Source organism: Ambystoma mexicanum, chromosome 4q (assembly GCF_040938575.1).
Source record: "Ambystoma mexicanum isolate Mex_15411 chromosome 4q, UKY_AmexF1_1, whole genome shotgun sequence".
Taxonomy (NCBI): domain Eukaryota; kingdom Metazoa; phylum Chordata; class Amphibia; order Caudata; family Ambystomatidae; genus Ambystoma; species Ambystoma mexicanum.
In genome coordinates, this window is record NC_090928.1 from 122,411,544 (window position 1) to 122,439,166 (window position 27,623).

At 49.1% G+C, this 27,623-nt stretch overlaps 1 long non-coding RNA gene across 1 annotated transcript in view; it reads left to right on the forward strand.

The window, feature by feature from the left end:
* LOC138467535 (uncharacterized) overlaps window positions 1-27,623 on the forward strand; it is a 55,175-nt gene that overhangs the window by 1,123 nt on the left and 26,429 nt on the right. The gene's annotated exons all lie outside the window — the stretch shown is intronic.

The following is a 27,623-nucleotide window of genomic DNA, read 5'->3' on the forward strand; positions in this document are numbered from 1 at the left end:
GGGAAGACGAAGACAAGTATCTTACTAGGCCAGGTGACATTGAGATCGCGCAAGTGCAGGGGAAGTGGGAGGGAACAGTGCAGTGCATAGGATAACAGAAAAATAAATAAAGACAAAAAAAATAAAAGTGCGGCCAGCTGGTGGCAAGTGCAAGGTAAGTGCAGACATCAAACTGCCAGTGGGGGGGCTGTAGGGATACAGAAACAGTCCCCATGTGCAAGGTTTGCCAGGGGGCAGTGCAGGTGTGCAGCTGGCGGGAGGGAACCTGGGCCCGAGATCAGAGGGTAGCCCGGTAACCAGTGCAGTTTCAGTTTCAGCCAGGAGATCAGCAGGGGAGAGGAGGACAGAAGCAGAAGCAAAGAGGGAGGTCTTGAGGTGCTTCCGGAACCAGAGATGGTTCTCCTCAAGTTTCAGAGAGACAGGGAGGCTGTTCCAGAGGGAGGCCCCAGCAGAAAGAGATGCTTGGAGAAGCGACTGACCCTGAGGGAGTTGGAGGCAGATGAGCGAAGAGCTCGAGAAGGAAGATATTTACAAAGAGAGAGTTGAAGGTATTGAGGCCCAGGCCCCAGAAGGCCTTGTGGACAATGCAGAGGGTTTTGAAGTTAATTCTTGCCGCCACTGGGAGCCAGTGAAGAGATTTCAGTCCTGGAGAGATACGATCCCTGGGCTTGAGGCCAAGGACAAGTCTTGCAGTCCTGTTTTGGATGAGTTGCAGAGGGCGGAGAGTAGAAGCAGTCAGATTTAGAAAGAGGCTGTTGCCGTAGTCCAGCCTAGGGAGAACCAGAGCTCTGGAGACAGTGAGCTTCTGGGGGAAGGAGAGGAAAGGAAGAATACCCTTGTGGAGGTGCAGCTGGCAGTGTGACTTTACTTAGAGATGTCAGAGATGTGAGCAGAGAAGTAAAGTGTGGAGTAGAAGATGACCCTAAGGTTTTTAGCCTCATAAGTGGGAGCAGGAAGAAGGCCAAGCAAGGCCGGCCAGAGAGTGACAGGAAAGGAGGGAGCAGGTGTGCCGATGAGGAGAATATCGGTCTTACTGGCGTTAAGGCAGAGACCATTGCGGCACACCACTCCTGGATAGCAGACAGAGATGAGAGAAGGAGAAGAGGTGGCGGAAGGGAGCCTGAAAATGAGATGTGTGTCATCAGCATAACACTGAAAGCTGGGGCAGAGAGCTGCAATGCGGTGGGCAAGAAATGCCAGGTATTGGTTGAACAGCCAGGGAGAAAGGTTAGACCCCTGGGGAACACCACCGGTAGATATAGGGGAGAGGAAGGACCCAAGTTGGACCTGTGAGGGTCGATCGGAGAAGAAAGAAGTCAGCCAAGCCAGTCCCTGATCAGTGATACCCAGGTTATCACGGAGACGGTTGAGCAGGATGGCATGGTTGACCGTGTCAAAGGTAGAAGAGAGATCAAGTAAGATGAGGACACAAGGGGCGTTGGAATCAAGGTTGGAGAGCAGGTCTTCACGGATGTTCAGGAGAGCAGTTTCCATGCTTCTGGCAGCTCTGAAGCCAGACTGATGGTCATGGAGACAACCAACAGATTCAGTGTGAAGATTGAGCTGGGAGATGGCCATCTTTTCAGGGAGTTTGCCAAGGAAAGGAGTGATGGCGATTGGGCAATAGTTAGCCAGGCAGGAAGAGTCGACGGAGGGTTTCTTAAGAAGAGGGTGCACAAAGGAGTGCTTTAGGGAAGAAGGGAATACTCCAGTGGCAAAGGAGTGGTTGCATAAGTCAGCCAGAGCAGGAGCCAGGTTGTCAATGTGGTCCTTGATGGTTTTGGAGGAACAGGGGTGAACCTGTTTTGACAAGACTTTCATAGATCAGACTTGTCTATAAACATCTGCTGGGGAGAACGGGAAAGGCAGAGAAGGAGGGAGGAGAGGTGGCCGAAGAAGGGCCATGGAAAGGGCAGGGAGTAGAGGGAGGAAGGGGAGAGGAGAGGGAGGACAGGATGTCCTGAGTTCTAGAGATGAAATGAGAAGCCAGGGCCATGCAGAGGGCCTGGGAGGGGACATGAGAGGTAGAGACTGCAGCAGGATTGGGCAGCTCCTTGCAGATTTTAAAGAGTTTGGCCGAGTTGTTAGATGCCACAGAGACGCGGGCTTGGATGTGGGCTCTCTTCTTGGTGCGGACAGAGAGCCAGTATTGCCTTTGGAGCAGGCGGCAGGCCAGTTTGTCAGAGGATGTGCCTAAAGCATGCCATTTCCTCTCAGCCACCCTGCACTTGCGTTTAAGGGTGACGAGGTCTGAGTTGTACCAAGAGTTGCACTTGGCTTTGGGCTTCAAGCAGATCCTCATGACAGGGGCAAGAACATCGAGATTATCAGATATAGCAGAGTGGAGCATCCAAAGGGCTGCCTCAGGGTGTTAGGGGTTGGGGGGGCGGGGTGAGAAAGTGGCGGCGAAAGCCTCCAGTAACACACGCTTCATGGGATGGATATCCAAGAAAGTAGGTGGCAGTGCTGGAGTTGACTTGGCCTGAGGGGTAGAGAGGGTGAGCTGTGAGGAAAGGAGAAAGTGATCACTCCGGGAGAGAGGAGTGCTGAGAGGGATCGAAAGGAGAAGGTCTGACAATATCAGAACATCCAGAGTATGCCCTGCAGAGTGAGTCGGGCTAGAGGGGAGAATAGCGAGTGAGAGAGAGTCGCATAGGTCGTGAAAGAGTCCTTAGGAAGGACATAAGGCATCAGGTGGATGTTGAAGTCTCCAAGAAGGAGGAGTTGAGTGGTTGAGACCAGGAGGGAAGAGCAGAGATCCACCCACTCAGAGAGGAAGTAGGAGATCTGACCAGATGGCCGATAGATTGTTGCCACAGTAAGGGACTGGCCAGGGGAGAGAGACAGCCTGCAGACGAGGCATTCAAAAGATGAGTAGGCCTGCGTAGGAATGACAGAGGCAGGGATCCACTTGGGGAAGATCAGGGCCACAACCCCCGCTGGAACGATTGGATCTGGGCACGGAGAGGATCTTGTAGCCATCAGGGAGGAGAGTGTGAAAGCTTGCTACAGAGCTGGCCGTGAACCATATCTCGGTGAGACTGAGGACATCGAGGTCAAGTTCCTAGAAGAGGTGGCAGATGTCAGAGGAGTGTTTGACAGCTGTGCGAGAGTTAAGCGTGGCAACATGGAGAAGGTTTGCCGTCCTTGAAAGACTTCCGGGGAGGGATACAAATCAGAGGTACTGTTAGGAAAGATTTCATAATTGTATGTAATGTTCCCTCCATGTGTCAACCCCCACACTTTTTGCTGCTGTTTAGACCCCATTGACTGACTTTGCAAGAGAAGCACAGCCTTCAGCTGCACTCCTCTGGGCTTTCGCTCACGTTTTATGGGGAAACTGACATGCCCTTAAGACAGTCAGTACTGGGAGACTTTGTTTCCCTTTAGTCCTTTCCTCATGTTGCAACTTTTGTGCAACAAGTAACAAGTGTGCAATGTATCTTACCATACAGCACCCTTGGGTCTATAGTCATTTCCAAAGGCCCTAGATACTCTCGCTGAACTTTTCATGAACTGTGCAGATGTGTCATGGGCAGGACTGGTGGCAGCTATCTTTTCACATTCTTTTTAACCTTTTCCTGCCATGGTAACCGCGTTTGGCACAAATAGGTGGCCTGGCTCCAAAATGGCCATACCATGAGGTTCTTTGTCCTGTCCTCTGGCCATCTTGCCCCTTCACCTTCCCCAGGTCGAGTCGACCCAGGTCAGTCCTTATTTGGTCATGCACTTTCCCGCGAATCCCAATGCTTTCATGGGCTTCTGCATGCCTTGTGTGTGTGCCCCCAGGATGTGGGCTGGAACGTCTGGTTCCAATACATATCCTGGGTGCCAGAAAGTCTAAAGTGCCATGAATGATCCGGACCACTGTGGTCCATTATTGGTCCACGTATGGAGTGTGTGTTTGTGAGCAGATCTCCCATTGGGTCCGCTCTGTTTTGGCGCAAAGGGAACTCTGGATAAGAGGAGGCTGAAACACCACTACCATGTCGATCTCCTGAGTTCTCACTGAACAAAGGATAGGATCCAAGTATCCTGCAACACAAAGCAGAGTTGAGGAACCGCTGAAGGGTTTGGCACCCTGAGTGCGCTGTCGTCCTAGAACGTCTGCAAAGACGCTTCAAACTATCGGAATAGTGGGACCAACTATTCTCGGCACCTTCATCAAACCCTGCAAGTAAGCTTTTTCGGAAGTGTCCCTGGGCCAACCAGTGGACTGACCAGCTTACCCAGTTGCTTTGCTCTGTCACCGGCACGTTTCGAGGAGGCCCTCGAAACTTGGTGTACTGCTAGCTCTGTGTCCAAGGCACCCTCACACCGGATATCATACACTTGGCGTTCCCAGGTCTGAAGTGAGACGAGTGTACCAGGACCAGAGTAGACGCGGTTACCGTGTTGCCCTACTGCGGCAACGTCCTTTGCACGTCCACTGCATTTGTGACCCGCTTGCCCCTGAAGCCTGCTGCAGTGAAACTGGGTCGATTCATCCACCCGGAGCGGAGAATTTGCCACTGTCCCATTTGGGAATCATCACTGTATCTCAGGATCTAAAAGGTGCGAGACGTCCTTTTTGCCGCATTTGAACCTGCAAGCAAAGTGGACTGACCTGCCGAAGTTTGGGTCTGCTTGCGTCGGGGACTGGTGAGTATTCAATACCCCAACCGGTGGCCCCTAGCGCAAGGGCCCATTTTTACGCATTTAGACCCCAATGGTCTTGTGTATATATTGTATTGATTGTGATATGTTGGTTTACTTAGTGTTACTGTGATTTATTTGCTATTGTCTATATTACAAAGACCTTGTAATAAATGTGTCTATATTTTTGATATAACACCTGTCTGGAGTTATTTGTAGTTGTCCTTGCTCTGTGTGCTCACTGTGGTCCTTCAGTCACCCTCACCTCTCCTGAGACTTAATCTTGACCGCCTGCCATAGCTACCCTGATTGGTCTGGCTTGTCCAGAGGTTACCCTGTTCCAAGAAACTAGGCTGGCCTTTTGAACCTCTGCCCCTCCAGGTCAGAGTCCAGAAATCCATCTTAACAGGTACGCCCTGCGGAAGTGTAGACGAAGCCCGAGGTAGTCAGAAGAGGAAGCAGGAAAGGGCAGGATAGCAAGGGAGGAGACAGCAGGGGGAGGCGAGGAAGCCGTGGAGGCGAGAGAGGGGACAGCAGCAGAAGAAAGGAAATGGATGAGGCGCAGGAAGCGTCTATCAAAGAGGAGAAGGTTGGCTTGAGGTCCTTGGACCAAGATGGTACCATTCAAGTAAACATTAATGATGACCTTAGAGGAGTAGGAAGAGGCCAGGAGGGCCTCCCACCCGGTGCCACCGTTAATGGGAGAAGAAGAGAAAGGAGAGAGCACAGAGACCATATGTAGAGTCCATAGGTCTGGCGAGGGAACGACAAAGAGGATGTCAGTGAGGTTTTGCCTGGAGGAGACACTGGTATAGGTGCCAGCGATAGGGAGGCCTGGATTGGAGACCAGGATGTCCTTTTTAAACTTCTTCCTATAAACATCATCTGCCATATGTCCCTGAACAGGGACAGTGACATGGCCTTTCAAACCATACATCCAACAGGTGCGCAATGCCATAGGGCCAACCGAGCTTCAGCTTTCCCACCTTGAAATTGAAATGTGATTTGATGGGCGGAGCTTCCACACTTGCTTTTTGTTTGACAGAGAGAGTAGGGAAGCCTTTCATAAAACTGGCAGTTAGTTTTACTGTGCTCTTACCACTGTGGGGGGGGGGGGGAGTATTGGATGGCCAAAGTACCGCCCCCCAAAGTGAAGACCCACCACCGAGGGCATTATTTGCGACCTTTTTGTTGCTCCGAGCAACTTAATCCAGGGACGAGCCAATGGTCTCTGTGCTCCTTCTACAAGTGTGTGAATTGCCTACTTCATCGGTAATTGGAGAAGGGGCAGAGAGGGCCCATAGCCTGGCTACTACATCTGTACTGCCTGTGTGTTGGCGAAACGGGAATTGACAACAGGCCCAGGTAGCTGTGACAGGAGGGAGGCTGTGAGTGTTAAACTGCCTCAGGTGCCAAAGTGGACGATGGCTGTAACTTGCCATCCTAGTATCACGAGGGAAGCAGCTGCCGGAGATATCCTGTGATCACCCAGGGCCGGAGCTCTGTAATCGTCTCATCGGCTAGCTCTTACCGGCACTGGTGTGTGCACTGTTTACTGGATACAGCACTCCTATTTCAAAGGTACTTGACTTGTGAATGATGACATCTGATGATCAGGAGTTGAGCGTTCTGAGAAAGGAACATAGAGTGTGATGACGTGCCACGCATTTTGTGCAGGAGTGGAAAGAACGCCAAAAAATGAAACAAAGGATGTCTTTCCGGAACTTCTGTTGTATGGATCCACATCGGAGGCAGATGAGACGTGCGGGCTATGGGCACATTGGAAGCTCATCTCGGAGCTGCGCTGAGTTTACGGTGACAATATCTTTTTTTGCTATCAAAAGGCAGCAATCCTGTCGGTCCTGTTATTAGGAGAAATGTTTCTTATGTGTGTGCCTGCTTTTGGTTATTGCCCAATATTTGTACTTTCCACTCATCGGGGAAACATGTTCTTGAGTGAATCCAGTGAAATTAAGGGAGATGCGTTGCAGGGGAGTGTTTTCGGGTTTGGCAATGTGCCACACACTTTTTGATGGTTGTGATATTCCAACTGTACTTCCCTATTTTAAAAAGGTATAATGTAGGTACCAGGAGTGTGAAATATTATCTGAACTTGTGGAATATTATCTTAACGTCTATCTTCTCAGCAAACAAAAAAAAGAGAAATGCGAAGAGCTGCATTTCTGTTATGTTGGAACTGGTGATTGGAAAAGAATGTGTGCGCACATAAATGCAATTTTCTTGATTTTAGTGCCAATATAAATTTTTTATGCTTAAGTCAAGTTTTTTACCTTAAGATAGGTGGGATATGCATGAGGGAACTGACACATGCAGTGAAGTCTTTGAATTCTTAAATGCGATGTAATCGGTGAACAGCATTTCGACGGTGGGGTGCAGGCAGAACCTTTATGACAAAATACGGACATTTCTTTCTCATGAAGTGCATGGGGGCGCATGGAGCAAATCAGTGTTGCTTTTGTGTGAACCAGTGTGCATGTTTGGTGTGGTGACCTACGGGTTCCAACCACATTATGTGCAGGTGTGAGCTACGCCAAGGGGGTGTATTGCCTTTGCGAAGTGGTGCTCTACCGCAAGGGCGGCCAAAGTGTGCTTGTGTGTGGTGACCTGCGGGTTCCTCCACCTGCTTGCATTTTAAGAGTCAAGGGCCCGTGCAGTTTTGTATTGTTTTACCATCTGGTGTTGTGTTGTTGCCAAAAGGCGGGGCTGCATGGTCTAAAAAGGGAATTAAACCCTTTGCCCAAGGGGGGCGTTATGGTGTCCATGTTGGATATAGTGTAATGTCAGGTGCCTGGACGGAGGTATCCCACGTTCTGGGTGTGGCATTAATTACTTTCTAGCGGAAGCAGTGTTTGGGTTAGATTGCAAGATTGGAGGTTATGCATTCTGACAGCACTGTGGTTAAATTGGTGTATAGGGTAGGGTGTGACAACACTACTCTATAGGTTCAGGTGCGCAGCTTGATTTCGAGTTGCGGGACAAGTCGAGGAACTATCATGGCTACTACAACCCTCAGAGATGTTGTGTATGTCAGGGGATAGTTTGTGTATTAGTGTGTTTTAGCAAACCTATTAGTGCCCTGTGTTTCAGTGACTACTGTGGCCCCAGGTTCTAAGATCTCTGTAATGGTCTTAGGGTTTAGTGTTTTGCTAGAGTGTTGTGAAATGTCATCTGGCCGAGTACAATAGTTAATTTCACTTCCTTACTGTTCATGGCCTGTAAGAATGTCATTGTATTTCCCCTTGTTCCCTCCCTTGCCTTGAAGCGCTTTGAAACACATTGGGCCTCGTTACAAGTACTCCGGTCCGGAATTAACACTGCCGGTAAAACCATACCGGCACCGTTTCCATGTCCGCCCAATCATGACCCGCGGCATCGCAACTAGCACGGACACGGAAATACCGGCAAAAAAATGGCGTAAATACCGTGATCACGGTGGCGGAACCGCCGCCACCGCGAACATGGCGTTATACACTGCCTGCTGAACTGAATCAGGGCACAGGTGCACCAAACCAGCCCAGCTGGACCTAGCATGCCACTGGGAGCCTACAAAAGAGCCACACCCAGCTCAACACAACACAGAACCATGCAGGCAGCCGGTCTAGTAGCACTGGGACTGGGCCTACTCAACCAACAGGCAGCACTGCACGTGGTGGCAGTAATGGCGCAGAGGAGGAGGCGTAGGCGGAGGAGGCGCAGGCGGCAACCAACCAACCCTGCAGCTATGGCAAACCCCATTGCCCAGCCAGCCCGACCCCGCCGCCAGCCAGCAATACCACGCATCAGGGCCTCATCCTGGAACCTCACCCCAGGACAGATCCACACACTATACCGGATGGACCGTGCAACAATCCTGCACATCACCGCCATGATTGAGGACAACATCAGCAGCCAAATTGACACCCCCACCGCCATCCCCCCCCTCTTGAAGGTTGTCTCAGTACTGCATTTCCTTGGCACTGGCACCTATCAACACACGGTTGGTGAGCTGCACGGCATATCACAACCCTGTTTCTCTAAAATCCTGGTACAGGTACTGGATGCCCTGTTGCGCCATGGGTCGGAACACGTAGCCCTACCCCGCACCCTCCCCGAGGTCATTGCCACCAAGTTGGCCTTCCATGCCATAGCAGGCATGCCAAATTGCATAGGCGCAGTTGACTGCACCCACGTTGAGCTTACAGTACCACGTGCAATTGAGGCGGAGTTCCGCAATAGGAAACAGTATCACTCTTTGAATGTCCAGATGATTTGTGATGCCATGCAACTGATTACACACTGCTGCGCACGTTTCCCAGGCTCATCATATGAATCAATGGTACTGCGGAATTCCACGTTGCCACGGTACATGGAACGCTATGCCGGACAAAGCACATGGCTATTGGGTGAGTACAGCTGACGATGCTACAACCCTGTCAAAGTGGTGTGTGTGTGTCCAGCCCAATGAGCATTGTGAGTGTGCCGCTGTGATCGCACATGCATCACCCCCCTTCCATCTACCAAATACACAGCGGATGCCAAACATCATGAAGGAAGACATGACAGGGCACCACAATGTGCCCGTGCACACGCTGGCACAGCCAATCCCGTCACTGTCCCATGAACCTTGTGCCACTGCAGACACCCACCCTCAATTGAAACACTGCCTCAAAAGGCACGAGAGGCGTGTAAATGAGACGACGTGTATTTACTACTTCCGTACAGTGGAGTCACTCCGCCATGTGTGGACAGCACTGCACCGTGACATGCACAAAATCAAATGTCAACCGCAGGGCACAGTAAACATGCAAGTTAATGTGTAGGCCCATATCCAGTCAGCGACATACATCGTGATGCCCAAAACATACCTCCATACACTGCATGGTACATATGCATGAATGAATGATGATACAAGAATGCACAGCAGCAGATGAGGACATGATGCCACAAACACTGACATGTTCCCCCATCTACATCCCATGAAGGTGATGCGGGATATGCACTCACGCCATGGATGATGACACCTGTACGGAGACCAAGGAACAGGCATGAAGAGGCATACAATAGGGCACATATCCGCACACGTGGAATGATTGAGAGGACATTTGGACTGCTGAATGCCCGTTTCCGCTGTCTGAGCAGATCTGGCGGATCACTGCTGTACAGCCCAGTGAAGACGGGTAAAATCACGCTCGTATGTGCCATGCTGCACAATATATGCCTGCGCATGAACATCCCAATGCCACCAGACGCAGATGAGGAAGATGGGGATGGGGATGGAGATGAGGATGGAGATGGGGAATGGGGATGGAGATGGGGATGGGATGGCACCGCCTCCCCCTGGGGGTCCACATGATGGCCAGAGAGCACGGGATGCCCTGATTCGCATTTACTTTTGAGTCACAGCACATTCACAGAAATGCACGAACATGGTGACGACAATTAATTAATAGTTGCACTGCAAAATAAATGATCAATGTCCACACATGTTTGTCTTGATTCGAAATGGTGATGTATTGATGTAATAACAACAGGGAAGGAGGTGCATTGGTTAGGGAAGCTGTACACCCGGGGCCACCCACCACCCAAACGTGCCCACCCCCACCCAGGACCCATTGTTCAAACCCCCAAAACTACCTACCCCACCACCCAAACGTGCCCACCCCCACCCAGGCCCCATTGTTCAAACCCCCAAAACTACCTACCCCACCACCCAAACGTGCCCACCCCTCTCACACCCTTGTAGTCCACATGTGTCCTTCACTGCCCCACACACATGCCATCACTTCCGTGTGCGCTTCTGTGCCTGTGCAACCTTGCCCGAGGGACCCGTTAGCCTACTCGAGCGCCTCCTTGGACTGGCAGTAGTGGAGCTGGATGGGGTGGTTGTGTTTGATTGCGCAGAATCTGGGATTGAGGACATCCGTGCCAGATTTGCCTATTGGCCAACCAACATGGCCTCTACAAGCCTGGAGGTGTGGTCGTTGCCCTCCCGCACATGGCGTGCAAGGGTTACTATAGTGCTCGCAAAGCGTCCGATGGACCTCGACAGGCGACGCACTGAGGCGCTGTAGCTCTCCCTCTGCAGCCTGGATTCCTCTAGCTGCCTCTCCACCAGCTGGGTGAGGGTAGCCTGCTGGTCCTCCATCCGCTGCATGCGGGCATTCAGTTCGTGGATGGGGTGGGCGACCTCATGGGACAGTGATGTGGGGCTGAACTCCAGCTCATAGAAGGAGCCCAGGTCTTCCAATGTGGGCATCTCCCCCTGTGGCCCCGTTTCCGAGTGCTCTTGCGGGGCACTGTTATCACTGCTGGCTGCCCCCTCTGCAGTGCTGCTGCCTTCGGTGTTGTGTTGGGTGGCCATGATAGGTTCCCGTGGCACCTGTCTAGACTCGGGCAGTGTGGAGACGGTGGGGATGTCGGTGGTGGTGGTGGGCGGCACATCTGTAGTGGCTGGTAATGTGGCCAGAGGTGCCGAACTGCCGGCAGCATCCTCCTGTGTGGTGGCGGTGGCTTGTGTACTTGCCGGTGCAGATTGGCTGGCCTATTGTGCAGTATCACTGTCACTTGAAACGGCTGTGGGGACACAAAGGGCATGCAATTAGTGTTGTTGTGGTGGCAGATGGGTGCATCACATGCGTCATTAAGATTGTACATTGAATAGTGTTAGTCACATGCATCTGATTGCTGGTGTATGCATTCTGTCATATTGGTTGCCATATGGATCATGATGGGTCCTTTGGCCCACACATGCACTGCCTGGGGGGGGGGGGGGTTGTTAATGGGTCCTTTGGCCCACACATGCACTGCCTGGGAGGGGGGGGGGTTGTTAATGGGTCCTTTGGCCCAGTACTCACAACTGTATATTTACATGTGGCATTCATGTTTGGGCACTTACGGGCATCTGCAGGTGGGCTCACTCCTGCCTCAGCCTCCCCGATCCCATGGATTCCCTCTAGGTGGAGGACGCTGCTGCAACGCTCCTCCCATGCTTGCAGCCTCAGTGGGGAAGGGGGACCTCCACCTGTCCCACTGCTGCGTTGGCGGTGCGTGGAAATGAGGTTGCGTACCCTCAGCCTCAGGCCGTCCCACCGCTTGTGGCAGTCCTTCACGCTCCTCACTGTCACGCCCACAGCGGTGCACTTGCGTGCAGCTTCGGCCCACACCTTCCTCCGCTGCTGTGTGGCACGCCGTTGGTCAGCGCTGAACAGCATCTCCGCATTGTCCACAATGTGCTCCACCAAGATGCTTAGCTCCGCCTCGCTGAAGCACTGTTTGCGCTGCCTCTGAGCAGGAATCCTGGCAGACATGCTGGTGGTCCCTTTTGGCTTCTCAGAGTTAGGATTGTGCTTGTGCTGGCTCTGGATGGCAATGGATTGTGCTTTTATATGGTGGCCGCCTCTCTGTTTCCTGTTTTGACGATCATGGTATTTCCGGTTCCATGTCCGTGGCGGTGGAGGCGGACACGGGTTTTGCGCCACTTGTGGCTGCATTATTTCCATTTCCGTGGGGTTTTGCGTGACGGCGGTAACAACATTTCTGAGTCCGTGTGGTGCGCGCGACCGACCGCGTGTAATCGGATGGTTTTTCCGCAACCTTGCGGACACGGAAACGTTTTTACCGCTGTCACAGATTTTGCACGGTCCCGGACTGGCAGGTTGTAATGAGGCCCATTGTGTATAGGCACTATATAAATAAACTATCATATATCATATTAACTGTGTATGTTTGAAATGTATATAAAAGGGGAATAAAAACACATCTAAGGGACAGATATAGCCCATTGAATAGTATAAAATGGGCAACCAGTTAATTTTTATATCTGGCATAAGGTTAGATTTGCTGCGCACTATGTACTAGCTCCTGGTTTTCCATAGATAGCTCCTGCCAAACTGGTTGCTTTTTGCTCCTGGTCAACAAATCCCAATTTCGACCCCTGCTTCTGTGGTAATTTCGGTTCCCATGCCGGTATTTATTTTGCATGCTTTGTACAAAGGATTGCGTTTGCTGATGCACATCCATGCTGTGGCAAGCGTGTTGATGTGGGATGATGATGTGTGTTGGGAAGTGGGGGCGATCGTCCCAGGCCCCCAAGAGGTTCTGAATGCGGCAGAGGCCTAACAGGGTGTTGTAGATGCTTGGGAAGGTTGTAGGGGGAGGGAGGTGTCAATAAAAGTGGCATTGGAGATAGATTATTATGTGACTGGGTGCAGATTGCACTGAATATGAAACGCCATCTTAGAAAACAGCAACTATCTTGAAAGTGAGGCTTAACGCCGCACTGCAGGCAGGGCAGTAGGCACAGGCATAAAATATTGCATGTGTAACCCAGATAGAATGCGCCCTACACGGCCATTAGGGGCACAGAGCTCCCTGTGAGCACTTATCCCATGAGAAGGAGGGCACATGCCTCTAACCTCCCCCAGCCCAAATCCTAAGTTATGGTGCCAAGATGCCCCTGTCCCAAGACCCCAACATTCCAGAGTGTGTGTCCATCCCAGACTACCGACCATAAAGCTGTTAGATCACCAATCTATCAGAAAGATCACAGCAGAATATTCTAGGCCCCTTTGATTTGTGCTGCGAGGTGCCAGGAAGGGAAAGTAACACATTTAAGCCTGGGCTGGGAGGAGCTGGAGAGGCGCCAACATGTCCGGGATCGAACTGGGGTTTGTAAAATGGTGTGACCTCGAAAGTAGCCTCTGTGCCCATGTCTTTAGTACCAGGTGCACATTAGGCCACATGATTGGCTGTGATGTGATGTGGATGATGGCTATGATTTGTGCCTCCAATTGGCAATTAAACGCCCTGCACCCGATGACGGGCTACAAAAAAACCCCACATGGAAAACATGGACAGAAGAAGCTGGGACCAATAACCTGGCATCCCATATGGAGCAGGCCAGCTATGTATAGGGTTGCACCAACCAGCTATGTGGATTTGTAACCTATGCAGTGTACGTCAGCTGTGGTTGTTTTTACCTTTAAAACCTCATGTTTGTGCTGATTTCACCAGAGTGCTCTGTGGCAGAAGCACACAGTATCTACAGAGGCCATATCTGAAGCTGGAAGGTATAAAATCTGTAACAAACAGATGGTAAGAGGCTACAATGAGCTGCATGGCGGGAGGCCTGGTGAGATTCGAAGAAGGAAGTAATACAAAAGGTGAATGCTGTATGCTGAGAATACTGGAATGAACATGTGGCAAAACTCACATGGATCGAGGCAATGGAAAAAACCAGTAAAAGTGCAGAAGCAAGGAGAAGATGGACTGTGTTTCTATAATGAAGGAAGCGTCTTTGTGGGGACCAACAGCAAGTGCAACAAGACATTATGCCTCCCAGAACAAAAAAAAAGGCATAGCAGCAGTGATGGACAATTATTGTGTCTGCGGACAGCAGGCTTTTCTGCACCTCCCACCACTACGGATGGGCACCAGCTCGCTGGCCTCTTTGTACTCTACTCTCCTGGTGGTCACTGAAAAGCACTTGATAGTGGGACTGGGTGGCTTGTCTGCCCCAACAACTGCACCCGTGTTCGATGCTTCCAACAGAGTTCCTCCGCAACGGCCCATATTCTGTATTTTGCCAGAACAGGAGAAGAAACAAAAAGCAGAGATCCAACTAACTGTCCCAATATTCATCACAGTTGCATTACCAAATCAATACAGATTGTATAGCAAAGAAGAGAAAAGTTTTGCTTAATTGTTACTGCCTGGTGTGCAAGCAGCAGCCAACGCCAAGTGGCTTCAGATGGTCCATTGGGAGGTGATACAGCTGGCAAATGACAACAAACGAGGCCTCAATGCTATAAAGATGGAGATGGAGCAATCAGGTTGATGACGTTGCAGAACCTCTACGTGTGGACTTGCTTACAGCTAGGGAAGGCAGGGTCTGCAGAATGATAGGCGATACATGTTGCACCTACGTGCCTCCAAACGACGTAGACAACGGGTCCCTCACACACATTATAGAGGCCCTGCACACTCTTGGCATCCACTTGCAAACATAGGTTGGCATTCAGAGAAGCGACTGGTTTAACAACCTGTTTTCTTGGGCACCTTCATGGATGGGGGCAATAGTGAAACTAGTGGTACCAGTGAGCTTGTTGGTGATCTTCTGCACCTGCCAGATGGAACTACGATGCTGTGCTAAAGCAATGCCTAGCAGTGCAATGATAATGGTTTCAATTGGGGTACATGGGCCACCTTGTGGTACAAAAGACACAAAAAGATGACCCTGACAAAACCTGCATGGTTAGATTAGAGCAATGCCTTCACCCCCCAGGCACCATCATAACACCCCCGCAGAGAATTAGAACACTGAGTAGACCTAGCAGGAGATGGGGGTGTATAAATATGACATGCACCCCAGAACAATATGCGCAGGCAGAGGAAAGTTTACGTTCTGTGTGTAAAGCATGGGGGCCCAAAGAATGAACATTGCCATATTTTCAAGCAGAGAGATTGGAAAGGGAGAACATAGAGAAGGAGGACCAAAAGAGACTCACATGGCAGTTTGTTAATGTGGGATTAACGAAAGGGGGAATGTTGGGAAGCGGAGCCGATCGTCCCAGGCCCCCAAGAGGTTCTGAATGTAGCAGAGGACTAACAGTGCATTGTAGGTGCTTGGGGAGGTAGTAAGAGACATGGGGGTGTCAATAGAAGCTGCATTGTAGGTAAATTATTATGTGGTTGGGTGCAGATTGCACTAGAAAATGAAACACCATTATAGAAAACAGCAGCCGGGGGGCGCTGTTGAGCTTGACTAAGATTGCAGCCTGAGTGAGGAGCTCTGCAGCCCGGCATTGCTACACAGCCAATATCCTGCCATACAGGGAGCGATACACGGAATATAAGTGCCACCCATCTCGAGGAGCACCTACACAACAGAATTGACGAGTCTGAAACCTCACTGATAGTTCCGAGGCACGCCTGGGACCCTCGTCACTCCTGAGGCTCACAGAAGCTGTGTGACCGGCCCACACATCCCACCCTTTACCTACTGCGCATAAACGCCAGTTTGAAAGACGCTGCACAATAATCATCAGAAGACACCCGCACCCCCCAAGCGACTGCGGCGAGAGTTACGCCCAAGCCAGGGGGCATTGGCCTCCAGCGACCCTCTTGCAGGTGCTGCCTACAGACTGTGCTCCTGCCACTTCAGGCCCTGGTGGTACCTACTGTAATACACCATGCAACCGCTGCGGCTTGACTGGAGAACAACTTCTACAAAGAGAGACTGGGGGAGCAATTTAAAGACACTACGACTCGGCTCCAAACCAAGCTCTGGACAACCATCCACTAAAGAATCCCAGTGTCTCTCTATACCTCTCACTCAGTATGGAAGACTTAGGGCCTCATTACACGGTAGGCGGTAAACCATGGTGCTATTAGCGCCATGGTTCATGCCGGTAATTTACCGGTACCGCCTTGGAGGAAAGGGGAATTACCGCCCTATTCCAAGGTTGGCGGGGCGGTAATTCCCCCTTCCCCCATTGCCCTTCCCCATTCCCATTTTTGCCCCATAGGGCATAATGGGAATGGGGAAGGCGCTAATTACGGTACTGCAAATTGCGGTACCGTAATTAGCACCCTGGTCCCTTTTGCGGGTTGGATTTTTAACGCCTGCAAAAAGCAGCCGTTAAAATCCCCAACCTGCAAAGGGACCTCGTAGTAAGGCGGTAAGGATTTACCGGTACCAGTAAAATACCGGTACCGGTAAACCCTTACCGCCTACCGTGTAATGAGGCCCTTAGTCCATGGACCAAATAGGTACCAAGTCGGGGTTCTTGCAAAACAAATGTGCAAATCTTTATTGAAAAATCACAAAAATACAATTTCAATAGTTCCTTACATAAAAACATAAAAAAACATGTACACCATGTACACCATATTACATATCTCTAAAACCACAGTACAAAAAATGTTTTAAAAAAGCCTAAAACACCCTGCCTAAATGAATCTATAAGTGACAAAAGAATAGAACATCATAATACAATACAAATATAAAGTGCAAAGCAACGCAGTGGTAAGTAGCACCTGGGGGCTCCTTTCTTCAGGAATACCTCCCGGACCTCTAATGATGGCCTTGGTAAAGTAAATAATAACCCTTTCTTTGCTTCCAGGGTTAGATACCAACTAAATATGTTATTCCAACGTACTGTTAATTTTTACAGTACCCATAAAGACCCAACATGTTTCGTTCATCATTTTAGTTCAAAATATAACTGTGAACTTCTTTCAGGGGAACCAACTGTGCCCACCTCTATATATTGCTACACAGGTGTCAATCCAATACCCTAAAGGTGATGATAGCCAATTGTGTAACCAACACTAGTACAAACCAAACATCCAAACCTAGGAGAGAAAAAGAGAAGATACAACATTGAGACCAGTGTCCATTACTAACTGCTGCCCATCCTACGGGGTACCATAATCTACCCACGTAAGGCTTACTGTGTTCTTCAAGTTATATCAATTATCCTGAACACGATTAAGGATGAGCGTCTCTTTAGTAGACGAATGTCAAAAAAACAAAGGCAAAAGGAAAATGAAGAAAAAATGAGTTGAAGGTTTACTAACACGTTTATCGTTGTGTCACTGTACACTTTCAAAAGCTATAATTCATGTTGTCTCTGTCAATTCAGGACTTTCAAAAAGGTCTGTTAGTAGAGTCCGAATGGTCATCATTCTCAGATCTACTTCCAATTATCAGTAGATGGTGCCTTACTATCCACAATAGTATAAAAAGCACCCCTGTAGATTGTCAAGGAGTATACAACCTCCTGTAAGTATGACACTGGTGTTTTAAATAGATAACAATGGCTAATTTTAAGTACCTTACAACAGTCCTGGCATGGGGAGATCTGCTCTTGCAGTGTCCCCACATGTTCACTTCACAAATCAACACTGTTCTTTAATATTGCTGTTCCGAGTGGACAAGCCTTCAGTAGGACGCCATCTCATCGCGTTGCAACGGTATTAACTCAGTCAGGATCTATGGAAGTGGAATCGAAACGTTCGTAAGTGCCTGCCTACCAATTCAACCTACTGTACGTCTATCTCACTACGGTGATAGACCATTAGCAGCCCAACACTTACCGCATATTAGGGAGATCCTTGTCCGCTACCGAAGTACCTCGTATTCTTCTCCGGCCATGGGCTCTAAGGTCCTCTGCATCACAAGAAATACTTTGCGTGCTTGACATGTGACTTCGGGCCCTGGTTGTACCGGTATCAGGTATTAATATCGTCACATATATGGTCGCTGTAAATAATATCGCCGGGAAAATGTCGGGGCGATATTATTTGGGTGACCATATATGTGGCGATAGGGGCAAATCTTTTTTTTTTTCTAAATAATGCAATAATGTCGCCACAAAAAAACGACAATTTCTCGGCGATATTTTTGTATGGCGATATTTTTGTGGCGACATTATTACATGGAACCGTTGTACCTCCCGTAATACACCACGCGACCGCTGCGGCTTGACTGTAGGACCGTCGGCTATGCAGACTGTGCCAACTGGCATACACGAGAACTTCAGAAGCACCCGTGAGTGAGACCAACCACTGCCACGCGGTGTAGGTGAAATCGCGCCACCTGTGTCCAACTTACCTGGGGGAGCTAGAGGTGGGGTCCGAATACCCCCAACCCACAGGCAGCAGAAATCCTGGAATTTCGGGGCCTGACATTGGATGGGCCCTCTGCATCGCTCTTTTGACTACCTCTACTGTAAGGTGGGTTGGCGGGGTCGGAACGGCCCGCGCCCTTAGCCACTCGCCTGCGGACCGCAGATGACCCAGCAACTGCAATCCATGCATCATCTGCATCCGTGCCCTTAAACCTCTGCACTGCTGCACTGCAGGACGCAGCCCCCCATGACCAACATTAAGGAGCTGCACCTGGAGTGACGTGCTGCTACTCCGGCTCTGGCCGCCCCGCCATTGCAACGGCCTACACGGCACTGTCCTGTACTGATCTGGTGAACTGGGTGGATCCCACTGCGGTGAGATACGCAACCACTCTGCATGAGCAGATACATACTATGTTGTGTTGCCTTCACCTACCAACCATCATGCATTACGGTGAGCTGACGAGCAGTGCTGGAACACTCTCCACCACCATTGCGACACAGTGCCCTCCTTGTAAATTCTTGCACCCTCTCCTCCTGCGTGTGCCACAAGACTTGATTAGCAGGCCTCACAGGCCATTGCCAAACCTTATATTGCTGCACTGCAACTGAATACTTTAATACCCCTTAAGGCCCACAGGATACTAGACTAAATATTACTGCAGTTGTGCCACAACCCTCTCCTTCCCCCCACTGCCACACCACACTTCCACCACAGACCAGCAAGAACGCAATGACTAAAGGAACCGAGAAAAAGCAAAGTTCAATAACCATGTTCGCCAAACCCGCACCCAAAACTGCGGAGGGGACGATGGTGCAGATGGCGCAACAGGTGTATGCCAGAGCAGAATGAACCCAGTGAACTGCATTGCATGATGGAGTACATGCGAGAGGGGTTTACTGCCATACACACTAAACTAGACGATATGAGCAGCACAATCAACTAAATAAAATCCCGGATGGAGAAAACTGATGCTCGAATCACGGAAGTGGAGACTTGAGTGGGCACAACTGAGGATGAGGTCACAGCCCTTAGAACTGATTTCGCCTCACTCTCGAAACAAGTGTTATCCATTGGCAAGAAGAATGACGACCTTGAATCCAGATTGCAATGCAATAACCTGTGAGTAATAGGTGTGCCGGAAGTCAACATTGCAGGACCAATGGAAGAATATGTGGAACGTACCCTAATGTCATTATGGATACCCCTAAACTGTCACCACAATTTGCGATAGAACGGGCCCATCACACACTTGCTCCAAAACCCACACCTGGATCCCCTACTCGCCCAATAATAGCTAGCGTACTCAATCATCAAGACAGAGACACGCTGCTACGAGCCACCGGAGCCAAAGGTGAGCTATTACTAGGCTCCAATAGGATCCACCTATATCCTGATTTTTCGGTCTTGGTGCAACAAGAACGCTAAATTTTCATGACCACGAAGAAGAGGCTCTGCAACCTCAACATGAAATATGCCATGCTATAGCCGGCAAAATTGAGAATATAACATGGAAACAAGGTTGACTTCTTCACCATACATGAGTAGGCCATGAGGTTTATAGATGAACACTTTCCCGGGTGACCCCAGTCAGTATGATTTTGCTCCCTAAAAGCCCTTGTCAACAGATCCTAATTGGGGCACTGGTTGAGGGCGTTAGATGCCTGTGTGGTGGTGCTTCACCTCCCCTCCAGTGACCGTTATCATTTTCCACCTTGGTTTTTGGACACTTGAAATATGTGCACCCGTAACCTGTTTCAAAGATGTAATGTTAAATTGTGTTGACGCCAGGCTGTAGTCGGGTGACGGCCCCTCATGAAAAGTTGCAAATGTTGTTGGGATGTTGGGTATGAGATGTTCATTCCTCTTATTGGGAGAGGGGTGGGGGTGTGGAATAGATGGAATGTTATGGGATAGTTATGCAAAATGTGCTTGACATGTGTGTTTGTATTGATAGCATGCAACGTTACTGGGCAGTGACTCTACTGAAATGCCCAATATTTACCATGATAGGGCTTAGGGCCTATATTACAAGCTGGACCAATCGGAGTTGAGCCACTACAGTTCATGAGCTGGAACTTGCGAGGGTTGGGTACTCCAATGAAAATGTGGTGAATCCAGCTATATACGGAATGACATAAGGCACGCATCCTGTTCCTACAAGAAACGCATGCACTGGCCATAAGCTTTGAGAGATTTGCTAAAAGCTGGGGCACGCAATGTTACTATACCTCGTATTCAACTCAATGCAGAGGGGTCATGACCGTTATCCACATGTCCATACATCATGTCCATGAAAAGCACACTTAGACCCACAGGGACGCTATGTGCTATTACGGGGTGTGCTGTTGAGTCAGGAAATAGTTTTGCTAAATGTGTATGGGCCTAATATTGATGATCCCTGTTAGGCAGAATCCTGTGCAGTGCCCTTAGGGACCACTACACACAATTAAGACTACAGGTGGCAATACAAGTTTTACCTTTGGTACAAGCCTGTACTACTATGTCAGAGTGGTAGCAGTGGTGGAGCAGCCAGGCTTATCTCAAGAGTATATGAGCAGTAGCAGAGATTACACAAAGGGGCCACAATTACTGTGACTCAAGCAAACACCGACTCAAGGTTTCAGGTAGAAAAATATAAGTACATTTATTTTTAAACCATTCGTTATAAACACAACATTTCTATTAAACTCAAATAAAAACCACACGTTAAATATACCACAACTATCCAATTCACTTTGTACAGTAAGTCTCAAGGTAAGTACCCTGTGTTTGAATCAACCGGTGTTACGAACAAAACACGTTTACCACGAATACGATTGCGATCACTTTTTGACAGTTCGGTCTACTAAATAAATGCGTATCCGTGACATGAAATGCTACCGGGGCAAAAACACACTTAGCACCTGGGATACCCAGAGGGAGTTGGAGGCACAAATCACAGGCAATATTTTGGTTAGGCAGGCAAAATCAAGAAACACTCAGAGACAGGAGTTCAAAAGTCAAAGGGCCGGAGCCAGGGTCGAAAGACACGGGGGCCTGTTGCCGAAGATCACACAGTCAGACAGTTCACGATTCAACGTAGCCAAAAGTACTTCGATATTGTCAATGTTCGGAAGCAAAAGTTATAAGAAGGAGGGAAGACAAGGGTAAGCCTTGGAAATGAAGAAAAGGGATTCACCCAGTTTCCTCAAGTAGAACACAGTACCTTGTTCAAATGGTGCAGCTGGTGCCCTGGCAGTTGTTCCTGTTAGTTTCCCGCAGGCCCACGATTCCTGGAGCTTCGTTGTGAAGGAGGACATCTGAAGGGGGTCTGCACCACACAGGGATGAAGCCGGCAGCAGCGACGAGGAAGAAAAGGTGTGCTCCTTAAAAACAGGAGAGGCTCTTCAGGTGTCTATCCGGACCACTACAGCAGTGTGCAGGGATTTCGACCAAGGAAGAGGATCCTCTGGCTGTAGAAGGTGAGCTGGTTACCCCCACCAAGCTCAAGGGAAGAAGACTCCGGACTGGATCTTTTCTAAGTCATTGAAGGGAAGATATTTCAGGACTGCAGCAGGGCTTCACCGGGACGGGGTAGTTGCAGCAGCCATCGTTCTCTCTGCTTCTCTTCGGTTCCTTGTAGTTCCAGTGGCGACTCTCTGACTTCTAGCCCAAGAGACCTGCCTTTTATGCAAAAAAAACCCATTCACACAGCCTGGCTGTCAATCACCCAGCAGGGGGGTTGTCCAGCCCGGACAACTACCCTGGCCAATCATGACAAAGTGTGACTTGGGTTTCCTAGGATTCCCTGTGCAGGGGGTGACTACACCCCTCCCTCACATTCAGCCCACCTAGACACCCAGGCGCCTTGAGGAAGGCTTCTGAGCAGAAGCCCGCCAAAAGACAGTGAACAAAGAAGGCGAACCTAGTTTGCCGCGCAAAGTAAAACACAAGAAGGACTTTAACAAAAAGAAATGGCGAATAAACCCAACCGGAGCCAAAAGAAAGACGATTTGTTCATGCAGGTTTATGTTCAAGGCTAATAAAATAGCCAAGAACAGTACCACGTTTATCTAATATGATCGCGGTAGAAAAGTAAGGGTAGATACCACTGCCACCAGCCAAGTCCAAATGTTAAAAGAGCACAACAATGCTCTAGGAGGTACAGATAAAAAGGGATACAAATTAACCTGTTCCAGTACTCCATGGAAGACGGGGTGTACTGGATCTATGGTAGATTGACTAAGTAAAGTTAATGGTAACTTTACCCTTTTCTGGGGGATGGTAGTCGCCTCAGAAATGGAGTCGAGGGAAGTCTCAAAGACAACCCTGTGCCACGGCACTGAAGGTGCTGTGTGACACACAAAAAGAAGAGGGCTACTGAAGTGATGTACTTCAGAGTCCACAATCACAAAAACAGGTAGAAACACATAGCAAAAACACAGGTAAGAGTGGGGAAAAGCTCTCACTCTTACCAAGTGGAAAAAAATAAACTCCAGAAGTCCAGCACAGCTGCTGGGGGACTCACTAGGTGAAGGAAATTAGCCATAGATGAGAATTCTCCCTAACACTCCCCCGCCCCCCCCAGACTATGGGACAGGAGGATTTAATCCACTCCTGGATGGACCTCATACCTCTAGTCGTCTAGTCAGTTACAAACATCCTAGAGAGACCATCAGCATTTTGGTGGTGACCTCCTGCTCTGTGCTCAATGGAAAAATCAAAGCCTTGCAGGCAGATTGACCATCTGAGTAATTGTGGGTTTTCCCCTTTCATTTGCATCAGCCATCTCAAGGGTTGGTGGTCAGTCTGAATGGTGAAGGTAGATCCATACAAGTATGGTGTAAACCTCTTCAGTGCCCACACAATAGCAAAGCATTCTCTTTCTATTGTTGCCCACCTTGTCTCAGGATCCTTTAACTTCCTGCTGATGAAACAAATGAGGTGTTCCCTACCTTTCTCATCCAGTTGACTAAGGACTGCACCTATACATACATTAGAAGCATCAGTTTGTACAATAAAGGGTTGGTTATAGTCAGGAGCTCTTAGGACTGGAGCTTGACAAAGTGCTTTCTTTAGACCTTCAAAGGCTTGATTGCACTCCTCATTCCACCTGACCTTTTTAGGAAATTTGGGAGAGGAGATGACATTCAAGGGAGAAGCTATGATCCCATAGTTCTCTATGAAGTTCCTTTAATACCCAGTGAGACCTAGGAAGGCTCTTACTTGGGTTTGAGTAGTAGGGGTGGCCCAGTTTTGTACAGCTTGTACTTTGCTAGGCAATGGCCTTATTTCACCTCCTCCTACCTCAAGTCTAAGGTGGACCACTGAACTCTGACCAATTTGACATTTGCTTGCCTTGATGGTCAGGTGGGCCTGTTCAAGAGCCTGCAATACATAACCTAGGTGTTCAACATGTTCTTTACATGTAGGGCTGAACACTGCAATGTCATCCAAGTATGCCATGCAGAAGTCCTCCATCCCATTCAGAACGTGATTGACCATCCTCTGAAATGTAGCAGGTGCATTCTTTAATCCAAAAGGCATTACCTTGAATTGGTAGAGGCCAGCTGGGGTGGAGAATGCAGTTTTCTCCTTGTCATGGTCTGTCAGGGCTATCTGCCAATAGCCTGACATTAGGTCAAATGTGCTGAGGTACTTGGCTGCACCAAGTTTGTCCACCAGCTCATCTGTCCTAGGCAAAGGATGGGCATCAGTTGTGGTGACTGCATCTAGAGCTCTATAGTACACGCAGAATCTCAACTCCTTGGATCCTGCCTTTGCTACAAGCACAACTGGGCTAGACCATGGTCTAGTAGAGGGTGCTCTTACCCTGAGTTCAAGCATCTTGTTGACCTCATTCCTTATGTGGGATCTGACATTGTCTGACATTCTGTACTCCCTGCTTTTGACAGGCAAACAGTCACCAGTGTGTATGTCATGCTGGCCCCAAGGGGTCAAGCCTGGTGAAAGTGAGAACAGGGAGGCAAACTGATTTAACAGTAACTTGCACTCATCCTGCTGGTCAGATGTGAGACTGGAAGAGAGATTAACTCCTTCCACTTGCTCATCCAAGGGTAAGCCTCTGAGGAGGTCAGGCAGAGGTTCACTCTCCTGCTCCTCCTGAGCTGAAGCTAGAAGCAAAGCTCCTATGTCAGGTCTGGAGACATAAGCCTTTAAACGGTTGGTGTGAAAGACTCTGGGAGCCTCCTTAGGATTGCCTAAGTCCACCAGATAGTTCACCTCTCCAAGTTTACCCACAACCTTTAAGGGTCCTATCCATTTGTCCTGCAAGGCCCTCTGTCTTGTGGGGACCGTAACAAGAACAAGCTGGTCTTGAGTAAACTCAACCATGTTAGCCTTCTGGTCATGCCAATGTTTGACCAGAGCTTGACCAGCCCTCAAGTTATCACTTGCCTCTGCCATCATGTGTGACATTCTCCTCCGGAGACCTATCACATAGTCAGTCACTCTGACTGGCTTGGGGGAAGGAGCACTCTCCAACCCCTCCTTAATCAGGGCCAATGGACCTCTGACTGGATGGCCATAGAGAAGTTCGAAGGGACTGAATCCTACTCCCTCCTGGGGGACTTCTCTATATGCAAAGAGAAGGCATGGCAGTAGAAGATCCCACTTTCTTCTAAGGGGTTCTTCTAAAGCACCTATCATGCTCTTCATAGTTCTGTTAAACCTCTCTACCAGCTCATTGGTTTGGGGGTGGTAGGCAGCTGAGAACTTTTATGTGACTCCACAGGTTTTCCACATGGTTTGCATGTAGTGGGACATAAAATTCGATCCCCTGTCAGATATAACCTCCTTAGGAAAACCTACTCTGGTAAAAATACCAAGTAGGGCCTTAGCCACAGCTGGAGTCGTAAAAGTCCTCATAGGTATAGCTTCAGGAAATCTAGTGGCATGGTCCACTACAACCAGGATAAACCTGTTGCCTGAAGTTGTGGGAGGATCAAGAGGACCAACAATGTCAATCCCAACCCTCTCAAAAGGAATTCCCACCACTGGGAGAGGCACTAAGGGTGCCACATTCTTGGATCCACTCTTGCCAGAGGTTTGGCAAGTGTGGCAGCTTCTGCAAAACGTGTCTACTTCTGTACCCATCTTAAGCCAGTAGAAGTGCAGAGATAGCCTTTCTTTGGTCTTCTTAAAACTTAAGTGACCAGCCAAAGGTACCTCACGGGCTAACTGCAGAAACTGGAGTCGGTTCACTAGAGGTACTACAAGTCTTCTGTGGTCTCCAGGGGTTGACTCAGTTGGTTCACTGTAGAAGAGGCCATCTTCCCAGTGCAACCTATACTTCCCAGGCTCAGTCCAATTGAGCTGAGAAGTTGCCTGTTGGCGAAGACCTTCCAGGGTAGGGCACTCTCTTTGTCCTTTACTGAAATCGTCCCTGTTGGGTCCACCTTCTGCCAGTAAAGACTGCAGCTCAGGATGGTCAACAGGATCAAGATCTCCTACCATGGTAAGATCCTCTTCTAGATCTGATTCCTCAGTATCTAGTTTGACCATACAGGGTTGAACCTCACACTCAGCCTCAGCTGGTGTGGGAGTCACAGGTGTGATTTTCGACAGTCTCGGAGATGTCCTTCTGGGCACAGGAGTGCTTGCTGTTTTCTTGCTGGCAAACGTAGGTTTCCCCTTTGTCTTTTCCTGCCCTGCTGTGGCAGTAAGTATGTCCTGTGGACTTGGGGTGATAGCTTCCTCTATCATGTCCCCAGGAGAGCCTCTTAAGGTTCTCTCCCTTGCAGACCTTATGAGCTCCTGCTTCCTTCTGCTGGGGGTGCTGGACACAACTCCAAGAGTTTTAAGGTCATTACCCAACAGGACCCTTCCCGGTACGTTATTTTGCACACTTACAGGTATTCTGACAGTCATGTCATTACACCGGATGAGAGCTGGTCACTGGGGAACCATTTGCACAGGGCCTCCAGCTAACTTGGTTAAGTGTTTGGGTGTTTTAGCAACATCCTCCACTTAGAAAAAACATTCATCAACCACCGTTATGCTGGCTCCAGTGTCTCTGATGGCAGCGGTCTCCTGACCATTCACAAGAACACTATCTTTATAATACTCTTTAGTATTATCTGGGATTGAGTTATAGACATCTACGTTCTGTTGTTCCCAAAGACCCAAGGACACTAAAGAAACACTAGCTGAGACTCTCATGGACTCATCAGCTAGTAGCTGAAAGTTTCCACTGGTCATAGGTACTTCATCCACCTGGGAGAAGGCTAAGGAGACAGTGTTGATCCCTGAAGGTTTACCCTTACACTTGGGATCTCCTTTCACATGGCCAGGCAACCCACAAACAAAGCATTTCCCAAATGCTCTCTGGAATGGGGGTTTGCCCTGGCCTCCATCTGGTGTGGAACCAGGTGGTACACTAGCCTGATTCGTTTTACCTTGTGGCCTGTCCTGGTTATGTTTGGGGCCCTCTTTTGGATTGGAATTATTGGAATTCTCTTTGTTGTCTTTCTTTGACTGCTTTCCCTAATCTTTCTTCTGAGTAGCCCCAGAATCCTTGTGAGTGGCCCTGTTGGCAACCCACAAGTCAGCAGCCTTAGCTAGCTTCTTAGGATCTATCTCCTTTGAATCAGCCAAGTGCTGTCTAAGCTCAGGAGAGCAGACATCAAAAATAGACTCCAACATTACAGGATTCCTCAAACCTTCATATGTGTTCACTTTGTAACCCCTAACCCAACCATCTACATTTTTCAAACATTCACACACCCAGGTAGCCCAAGGGGTACCAACATGCTTCTTGAGGGTTCTAAACCTCTTAAGATACTGGGAAGGGGTCTTCCCAAACCTAGCTATTGATGCTAGTTTTACACATTCATAATCCTGTTTATCCTCCTCCCCCAACTCCATTACAGCATCATTTGCAACAGGGGGGAGCCTATAGAATAGCCAAGGAATCAACTGATTCCCCGAGATACCTTGAATCCCATGATTGTACTCAAACATTGCTAACCAATCCAAAATATCAAGTTTAGTCTCATACATACCAATCATTTCCTTTGGCATAATGGGTCTCTTAGGGCTGGGAGATAAGCATTTTCTAGAGACAGCTTCTTCATTTCTAGTTCATGGTTCAGCTCCATTTCCCTGAGCCTTAACTCTTGATGTTTCATGGCAGTTTGTGCATCAATAGGTTTCACTTCCAATTCAAGTCTCATTTTCTCAAGTGCAATACATTCAGGAGTAAGTGTAGGACCTGTGGGGGTCCCTGTGGACAGAGGTTGTGCATTCTGAGCAGGCAAGGGAGTTGCAGGGTTTCCTAGCAAGGACTCATCTACTTCTTCACAATTAACACTCTCAGAATCAGAAACATCAAAATCCACATTTGCTGGAGTGGT